Raw genomic sequence first — 10,411 nt, forward strand, 5'->3', positions numbered from 1 at the left:
AATGAGTGTGGGGGACAGGCAGGCAGGGCAGCTGGGTTTCAAACTATCTCTGGAAAGCAACAGAGTTAGAACCAAGTTTAGGGACTTGGCATTGATAAGAGACCATTGCTGCTATTGTCTTCGGTGCTGCACAAAGGCAATTCATATGCACACCCAGTCTGAGGTGGATTTAGAAACATCTGTTCCAAGACCTGCTAGTGAGACACATAATGCTACCCCCCGGGTGTCTATCCAGTAGCCACTAAGTAACTAAGATCTTGTCCCCAGAGGCACTAGTGTACATCTCCAGTGGTTTCTTTGGTGCTGTTCCATTCTGGTTCTGTGCTGCATTCATCATGCTGGCATCAGGCATGTGGCAGGTTGTCTGCCCTGGCATTATCCAGTGGACCATTTACAATAAGTGGGGTTGGGGCGCAATGAGAGGAGGCTATCAGAAGGTATAACAGACAGCATGACTTGGGCTGATTACAGCTGTGCTGCATCAGGCTGGTCACTCCTATATGCCTCCCAAATGGCTGAGGACAGCAGGGCCCCCACTTACACTTGCCTGGGGCAGTAGTAAGCAGGTTGTCCAAGAGATATTATTTAAGTGCTAGCTACTGTCTTCTTGGACAAGCTTCTCCAAGCTTCTTGACCCTGGCTGTTTGATCCAGTTCTCAATCTCAGCTCTTAGCATTGGGTCTGAGTATGTGTGAGTGCTCATGCCCAATGGACATGATAATCTGCATACCATCTGATACTCCAGGTAACCTCTCTACCATTTACCAGCTACCTTTTATCTGTAAGTCACCATTTCCCTCCCCCACTCCACCACCTGTTTTTCACCCATTATCTCTCACCCCCTCTGACTCTCACTGCCACATTTGCATTTTCACTGACCTGCATTCCTGCATGCTAGCTCCTGGCTTCTGTCCCCTCCAGGAAGAGCGAAAAACAACTGCAGACACCCCTTCTGCTTGAAGAAGGGTGTTTGTACCCAAAACTTGCAAAGAAGAATTTTTCCACCTATTTTAGTTGGTTTAATAAAAGATACCAGATTTACCCAAAGAACCTCGTCTGCCCATGTCATATGGATACTTTTGCTTTAGAATGGTCTGCAGCAAGAATTGGCCAGCTTTTTACCCCTGTTCAGTGGATAAGGTGGGGAGGAGTAGGAGGTACTTTCAAGCTGACAGACCCCAAATATCACCTTCTTCCTTTCCTTCCCCATGAGAAGGAGGAAGGTCTTCCAACAAAGGCATCCATTCCTGGATACACTAGCAGGAGACACTGCAGCCATCCCTATTCCTTCTCCCTTGGCAACCAAACCTAAAACATCTTCCACCCCCTAGTCTGCCACATTACAAGGCTGGGAAGAAAACCATCCTCCAGAATTGATTCTTTTATATTTTCAACATGATGCAAAGTCATTGCACTTGGCTGTGATTTTAATGTTGCCTCTCTCCCACCCCATACCCTACCAGAGTGCTCATGGAACAGTGGTCTGATCGGATAAGAGACAGCTCAGTTCAGCTGAGGGAGCTGATAATGAGAAAACAGAAGCATAACTGTTAGCGACATAAGAGCCTTACAAGATTAAAGGGTCAATTTCCCACCCTGTTAAATTGCCCACTAAAATCACATGCCTTTAAGAAAAAATAAACTTGTTTATTACTGCACAGCAGTGAACCCAGCCACCCCAGAGCAATGGGGTCAGGGTCACAGTGCTGTTGTGTCTACGAAAAATGCATCTTTTCAGTGCATAATATCCTTGAGGGCTCAGAGCTGTAAATGTGGGTACCAGTGCCCAGCTGAGATGTCCAAGCAGACATCATCACTGGTACGATTTCAAAGCAACACTGTTTGCTCCATGCGTCAGGCATCAAAATATACTTATATGTGCCAGAAATCTTTTGTAACCCCTGCCCCCTGTGGAACTAACACTTTTTCTCCCATCTTTATGTACATCTTTTTTGTGCTTGGTTCACTGGCTGGGAAATCTGGGTTTCGAATTCTGGCTTTCTCACTGATCTGCTAAGGAATGGGGCAATTGATTTCCCTAAATGTGCCTCTGGTTCCCCTTCCACTATTTGCCTGTCCTGTCTTTTTGGGAGGGGAACTTTTTTTTGCTATATTCTTGTACAAGGTGGAGTCTATTTTCAAAGGAGCTGTGCTAAGAGCTTAATCACCACCATCATCACCCTTGTTGGTATTAGTGTTATTATTGTTGTTGTAGTTGTTGTTAATGGTTAAAATAATAGTAGAGCTAATGCAAACTATCCCCCCCTCCCCCGCTTCTTTAAGACAAGTTTGGTCTTTTGTATTGTCTTCTTGGGAAAAATAAAATTTTTATTTTCTGCTTGCTTGTTAGCTTTAGTAATAGCAGGGATATCAAATGGCTTCCCCTTGGTTTTTCTTAATTGATTCCTTAATTACACCAGCCTAATGATGTGATTTTAACAAATATATCCTTTCCCCCAAGTATTCATTGTATGTCAGAGTTAAATGGTTAGTAAAAACAGAGAGTCTGGATAAAAACTCCTTTCCTTGGCAGTTTCTCATCTTTTACCCTTCTGCCATGTTATCTTGTTACTGTGTCACAAATTCTCCAGTCATTGTAGCTTATGTCTACACAATGACTTGTCAGAAAATGTTCCCACAGGGTGTGTCCAGACGAGCACAAACATGTGGTATGTGGTACTGCAAACCTGTCTGCGGTGCCACACACCGTACAACATGCAGGCATTCTACTTTGCAGCATGGGGGGAGGTTTTGACCCCAGGAGATCCAAAAAGATCCATGCCAAAAAAAAGCAGGGCGGCACACCTAGCGGCAGTGTGCACTGCCCAAAACTGGAGCTTGGCCAGCCAGAGTCCACTTCAGCTGCTGGCCAGGCTTCCTGCTGCAGGAGTGCTGCAGCTGCAGCTCCTAGAGGCCCCCAGGACAGGCTTCTGGGGCCAGCACAGTTGCTGGCCCCAGCCCCCCTACCCCACCTCAGGCAACCTGCTGCATGCCAGAGTGCATGTGGCATGGGTGTTCCACTGCTACTTGTCCCTGGAGAAACCCACGTTCCTGCTAGGTGACCACCCATACCTTATTGGGTGGGATAGTCCCAAAATGGGATCATCAAGTTCCAGTCCCAGGCGTCATGACTTTGGGACAGCATTTGTCCCAGATTTGCAGCACCATGCAGGGATCTTGTTTTCCCCTTGCAGGCTGGCAGCTTTCCAGCATGGAGTTGTGCCCCCCGCTGCTGCCAGGTGGGCAGGGGGCATGCGGCTGGCAGGGGCTCCTGGGGCAAGGAGAGCAGGGAGGGAAGCCTGCATCTGCCCCTGCCTCACTCAGCTCTGCTCTGGCCATGCTGCCGTAGGCGGGTTGGGGAAGGACTTAGACATGTGTCCCACCTTTACATTTTAAAAAGGTGGTCACCCTAGTTTCTGCTCCTCTGGACATGTCCGCTGAGGCTATTCCTAGTTTCACTTTTTCAGTTGCCAATGGCAGTTTAAAAGCCACATTGCCTAACTTGATCTTGGGGCCTGCTTTTATGGCTAGAGACACACATTTGTGGCCAGGGGCGCTGCTACATGGCCATGGACAGCCCTTCATAGTCAAGGGATGCAGGTCATCATGACAAGTCCTGTATGTGAGGGCTGTTAAAAGGAGACAGTTGTGACAATAAGGTCATCTGAGGAAGAGAGCTTTAGCAGTACCCTTTGCCAACCCACTCTGCCCAGGCAGGCACAAGATCAGTGCCAATTTCTCACTTAGGACTTTGCCCAGTGCTATGGACTAAGAACGGTTGAAGGAGCTGAGTGACGAGAGCAAACAAAACAAGTCTGTCTGTTTCATAAGCTGCAAACAGAGCAGGAATTACAGTGAAATCTTCTGACAAGTGTATTCATGTGTAAGGGGCTTTGCTGGCCTCACTGCTTATGAATCTATGAACTGGATAAACTCTAGCATTCTTTCAGGGGTCCTCCCTGGGCTCAAAGTGCAGAGGGATGCTTTCTGTCAGCACAGCCTTTATCTTAGAGCCACAGAAAAACAATGGATGCAATGCAATAGAAGTTTCCACGAGAAAGCACGATGTGTGGCTTGATGGCTGTGTGGGTCTGTCTATCAAGGCTCACAGCAAACAAGTGAGCTAAGGGCTGATGACAGCATCTTGTGCTCCAGAATTGAACCCTAATTATAAATTTAAAAATATAGTTCTAAACCTTGTGGTGCCAAAGATGACATTTGAAGTATTAACCTTTCCAAGTCTACAGACAGCCTAACATATTAACTCTAGACCGGAACACCTCTATTCATATTACTGGGCACATCTACACGAGATGTCTACTGCGGAGCTGCCTAATTAGCTGCATAGTAAATGTCTCAACATCTACACAAGTGGCCGTATTAGGCTGCAATAAACTAATGAACTTCAGCACAGGTTAGTACTTGTAAATACAAGTACTATTCTACTGCAGAGTATTCTAGGGAGCAGCAACACAAATGCAGATGTTGACCCAGCTGGCTGGGGCTTGAGGGTGCTACAGTGCGGGGGCTGCCTCCTGGCTAGCCCTGCACTAAGGCACCCTAATGCCCCAGCCAGCACCTCTGCAGCACATTGAGTTGGGTTGGAGCAGCACCAGGCTGGCAGGCTGACCTCCCATGCCCCAACTAGCTGGGGCTGCTCTGACCCAGCTCAACTTGCTGCAGTCCCAGGTGTACATTCAAACGTGGTGCCCAGGAGCAATAAACTCCAGCATTAACTGCACCAGAGTTTATTGCTGAAAATTAATTGCATGTGTACAAGCGCCCACTTGGTGTTAACTCTGGATCAAAAGGACAACAACTGTAAGGTCAATATGATTAACTGTTTTGTCAATGATTCACACGAATACAAAAGAATAAGAGTGGTCACATTGGACCTGAGCTGGAGTTCAGTGAAACCAGTGGGAGTTTCTCTACCAACTATAAGTAGCTTTGGATCAGACCTATTATGAAGAACTGCACAGCTTATTGTGATGGGCAACTCATGTCAACGTACCTGCCTTGGGCTGCTCACATTGTATTGTGGCACAGCTTGAGTGTCTATAGGAACTGCAGCTATACAGCTGGAATTAGACAACCTGAACACAGGGCACCATAGGCTTTAAAACCAAACTGTGAAACCTCCCCTGGTTAACCAGCTGGAAGTCAGTGCAGATCCTGCAGGAGCTGAGTCCTGGCCTCCCTCACTTATCTGGGGGCCAACCTTATACTGACTTCATCCAGCAGGGGGCCTTGGAGTTACGTGGAGGACATCTCAAAAGGGTGTACATCGTGTGCCCTCAGCTGGACTAAAGTGGCTAGGGCAGTGTTGCCAAACTTTTGATCTTTCTTTAAACAAAGGATTGGTCTCTTTGCCAGCAGTTTTCTACCTTCCTATTCCTGGAAAAGTAATTTCCAGCTTTTTTAGCCTCAAGGTCCCTCTCCATAACTTTTCTGAATTTTGCAGCACCTCAGTTGAAAATCACTGAGATGCATCTAAATTCAGAAAAGAAATGGAGGGGGGCCTTGAGGCTAAAAAAGCTGGAAATTGCTGATCTAGCTGGTGCCACTGAAAGGCTACAGGGACAGGACCTCACCCTGCTATGCCCTGCTCTTTCTAGACTCTTCCCCTCCCAATCCCTTGTCTGTACCTCAGGGGGCAGGGGCTACCGCTGCTGGTGAGGCTGTTCCCGTGGGGTCTCAAATGCTGGTGACCACCCCCATGGCCACTTCTGCTGGGTCTTGGATGATGGGAGAAATGGAGGGGTCAAGTCAGGCTGGAAAATGTGGCTCTATCTCTGCATCCCCACCCATACCTGCTCACAGCAGAGCGCAATGCTGGGAGTATGAGGGGATTGACACAGGGGATCCCTAGAAGTAGGGGAAGGCAGCAGCAACAGTGTAATTCCCTAGAGGAACAGCTACAGGCACTGCTGGAGTAGCTGGGGCAAGCACAGGGTGCTGGACAGGGGAGGAGGGCATTTACCTCCTCACACAGGGGGAACTTGAGGCACATTTTTCTTGTGCTCGTGGTATACTAGTGTGTCCTGGCATACTGTTGGGAATCACTGGTCTATGGCCTCTTCCACTCCAGAAGGGATACAGCCTTCCCATTATGCATTTGCTGAAGTGAGATGTGGCTCATGAAAGCTTATGCATCTCTGATTCAGTTAGCATATGAGGTGTACCTCTAGCTTGGCTTCTGCCTGATTTCAGACTAACACGGATAACTTTCTCACTCTGCTTTATGCTTTTATTAGAGCTGACAGAACTGGCTTAGGCAGTATCAGGCACACTTTGAAACCATCCACCTGTCCTTCAGCTCCAAGATCCAGCCTGGGGTGAAGTCTTGACCCCACCAAAGTCAAAGGCAAAATTTCCACTGATTTCAACAGAGTTAGGATCTCACCCAGTGAGCCATGTGCTACCTTCCTCCACCCAAACGACTCTGCAGGGCTGCTGGGAACACTCAGGACATCTCCCTTTTCCCTTCCACTGGTTTTCTAGATAACAACTCCCTAGGTCCCATCAGAATGAAGCACTTTGGACTCCAGGCACATAGGAGTATAGGTAACCACTGTCTGATTTCCACTGCCTATGGGGCATCTTGTGGCTGTTGGTTTGTCAGCTTCATCTGAACTGGCCCTGATCCATGTGGTTACACTGGGTACCTGTCCAGCTGGGATCTCTTCCAGTCAATCACATTCACAATTCACCCTGCCCACCCTATTTATTCAAAAGTTCTGCTTAGGACTGACTTCTCTTCCCTGGTTTTGCTTGCTTTAGGGGCTTGGGGATTCCCATAAGGGGGCCAGGTCCTTAAAGCATGTGGAATCTGCTGGTCTCCAAGCAAGGCCACATTAGCAGGTCCCAGGACATTTGTGGGAGGGCTGGCTCCTTCCTCCTTTGCAATGTGGCTTTTCCTCCTCTTGGATCTGTGTCATAAGCACCCTTTACCAAGGTAGACGAGAGTAGTCATACCACTCTTTCACTCTTCAAAGCAGCTGCTTCCTGGCTGGGTTCCCACTATGCCCTTCTTCTCCCACAGTTCACTTGGGCACTTTCCCCATTGCTTTGTTCCCCTGAAAAATGCTGGGGAAGAAGGTGTGATTTCCCTCCCTAAGTACCATGGAGATTCAGTCAGTCAGGCTCTGCCAGCAGAGGGCTAGGACTTCCCAAGAAGCTTCTCACACATGGCATGAGATAATCCACTTCAAGCCCCCTTCATTTGCTAGGTGGATGCTTCTCAGAGCATGACTTACCCAGGTTATGGCTAGGTGATTTTCCTGAAGATGACTCCATGTCCATGTTTCTGCCTAGTCTGAAAGGGAAGGGAGTCCAGGAGAGTGGGTTGTGTTTTAAAAAAACCTTACTTAGGGCGCAGGAATGAACCATCCCAATTCACAGGAAGACTAGCAAGTATGGCAGGCAACTAGCTTGGCTTAGCAGGGAACTCTTCAATGAGCTAAAACACAAAAATGAAGCTTACAAGAAGTGGAAACTTGGACAAACAACTTGGGAAGAGTATAAGAGTATTGCTCAGGTATGCAGGAATGAAATCAGGAAGGCCAAAGTGCAATACGGGTTGCAGCTAGCATGGGACATGAAGGGTAACAAGAAAGGTTTCTACAATTATGTCAGCAACAAGAGGATGATCGGGGAAATTGTGGGTCCTTTAATAAATGGGGGAGGCAACCTAGTGACAGATGATGAAGAAAGCGCTGAAGTACTCAATGTCTTTTTCACCTCAGCCTTCACAGGTAAGGTCAGCTCACAGAATTCTGCACCTGGCAGTACAATTTGGGGAGATGAACAGGTAATAATGTCAAAAGGACAAGTTAGGGACTATTTAGAAAAGCTGGGTGTGTACAAGTCCATGGGGCTGGATATGATGTGCCCAAGGGAGTTCATTGATGTGATTGCAGAGCTGCTGGCCACTATCTTTGAAAAACTGTGATGAATGGGGGGGGTCCCAAACAATTGGATAAGTGAAAATATAGTGTCCATCTTTAATAAATGGATTAAGACCTTTGCTCCTTGTTCTGTCATCTGTCACCACTGAGAACAGTCTAGCTCCATTCTTAAGAAAGGGAAGAATGATGATCTGGGGAACTACAGACTGGTCAGCCTCACTTGAGTCCCTAGAAAGATCATGAACCAGGTCCTCAAGGAATCCATTTCTAAGCACTCGGAAGAGAAGAAGGTGATTAGGAAGAGTCAGCATGGATTTACCAAGGGCAAGTCATTCTTGACCAACTTGCTTGCCTTCTATGACAAGATGACTGGCTTGGTGGATGCGGGAGAACACTGGACCTGATATACCTTGACTTTAGCAAGGTTTTTGATATATTCTCCCATAACATTCTTGCAAGCAAGCTAAGGAAGTACAGGTTGGATGAATGGAGTATAAGGTGGATAGAAAATTGGCTGACCCATCAGGCTCAAAGGGTGGTAATCAATGGGTCAATGTCTAGTTGGCAGCTGGTATCAACTGGAGTGCACCGGGGTCAATCCTGGAGCCGGTTTTGTTCAATGTCTTCACTGATGATCTGGAAGATGGGGTGGACTACACCCTCAGCAAGTTTGTAAATTACACCAATCTGCAGGGAGTAGTAGATATGCTGGAGGCTACGATTAGGATTCAGAGAGAATTTAACAAATTGGAGGACTGGACTAAAAGAAATCTCATAAGGTTCAATAAGGACAAGTGCAAAGTTCTGGACTTAGGATGGAACAATCCCATGCACCAGAACAAGCTGGGGGCTGACTGGCTGAGCAGCAGTTCTGGAGAAAAGGACCTGGGGGTTACAGTGGACAATAAACTGAATATGAGCCAACAGTGTGCAAAGAAGGTTAATGGCATACTCGGCTGCATTAGTAGGAACATTGCCAGCAGATTGGGGGAAGTGATTCTTCCCCTCTATTCGGTAGTGGTGAGGCCACATCTGGAGTACTGTGTCCAGTTTTGGATGCCCCATTACAAAAAGGATGCAGACGAATTGGAAACAGTCTAGTGGAGGACAATGAAAATAGTTAGGGGGTGGCTGGGGAACATGGCTTATGAGGAAAAGCTGGGGGAACTGGGCTTATTTAGTCTGCAGAAGAGAAGACGGAGGGGAAATTTAACAGCAGCCTTTAACTACCTGACGGGGGTTCCAAACAGGATGGAGCTGGACTGCTCTCAGTAGCAGAACAAGGACCAACAATCTCAAACTGCAGCAAGGGAAGTTGAGGTTAGATATTAGGAGAAACTTTCTCACCAGGAGGGTAGTAAAGCACTGGAACAGGTTACCCAAGGAGGTCGTGGAGTCTCCAACTTTGGAGGTTTTTAAGACCTGGCTAGGCTAGACAAAGCTTTGGCTGTGATGATCTAGGTGGGGATGGTCCTACTTTGAGCAGGATGTTGGATTAGATAACCTTCTGAAGTTCCTTCTAACTTTCTATGATTCTAGGGATCTGATGATACATTTTTAATCCCCTGGTGATGTAAGGGTCTCCTGCTTTGCAGCTGCCATGCTCTGGATTTTACTCATTCCCTTTCTCAGGGATAATTTGGCTCTTTTCCTTTGCTGCCTCCCACTTGCTCTTCATTTATTTTAAGGCGTCTGTTCAATCCTGCAATGTTTGAGGATCCTTTGTATTTGGAGGCTTGCAAATCAAGTGAAATTGTCCATGCTACTTCAGTGTTGCTCTGCGGTGGTCTGAATTTATTTTCTTTCTTTGCACTTTTCTGCATGGGAACACCTGGGAGAATAAATCCAAACAAACCTTTCATCAGGATTTGCTACACTGCATGAAAGCCCTCTGAAAATGCTTTTGTTCAGAACTAGAGGGCATTAACTGGATTTAGCTTAATATACTTTGGCAGGGGATCATGTTAAACTTTACCAAGTGTTGTCTGTGTGGAGCAAAAGGATCTGCACAGGGAGCCCATGTGTAGACAAGCCATTTCTTTCTCAAATCTATTTCCATTAATAATAGCACAACAGACAGAATTAATAAGATCATAAGTCTCATCAAAAGTCTGATAGCTTTTAATACTGCTGTCATTCATCTATTGCCTGCAAGTGAAAGTAACTGACCACATTCATACTACAGCTTTCATGAACTTCTGGGCCTCACTTGGGACATAATAGTATATCTTTCTGCTCCAAATGATCAGGCCTCATCTGTTTGAGTAAAGGGAGAATCACCACAAGCACTATAGGGCTTAGGACACACAGCTAAAAAGTTCTGATTCTAAACAGTAGTGGACCATGGGACACACAGCACACTCGCTTGCCTGCTACACAGGGCTTATCGTATCACCATGTTATCAGGGCTCATAAAGCTCCCGACGCAGAGCCAGACTGCCTGGTTCCACACTCCACACCACTATTTTAGAAGGGATGGAAAAATACAAGAACTAGAGGCC

Source organism: Crocodylus siamensis, chromosome 9, assembly GCF_052110815.1.
Source record: "Crocodylus siamensis isolate JL-2025a chromosome 9, ASM5211081v1, whole genome shotgun sequence".
In the NCBI taxonomy this organism is placed as follows: domain Eukaryota; kingdom Metazoa; phylum Chordata; order Crocodylia; family Crocodylidae; genus Crocodylus; species Crocodylus siamensis.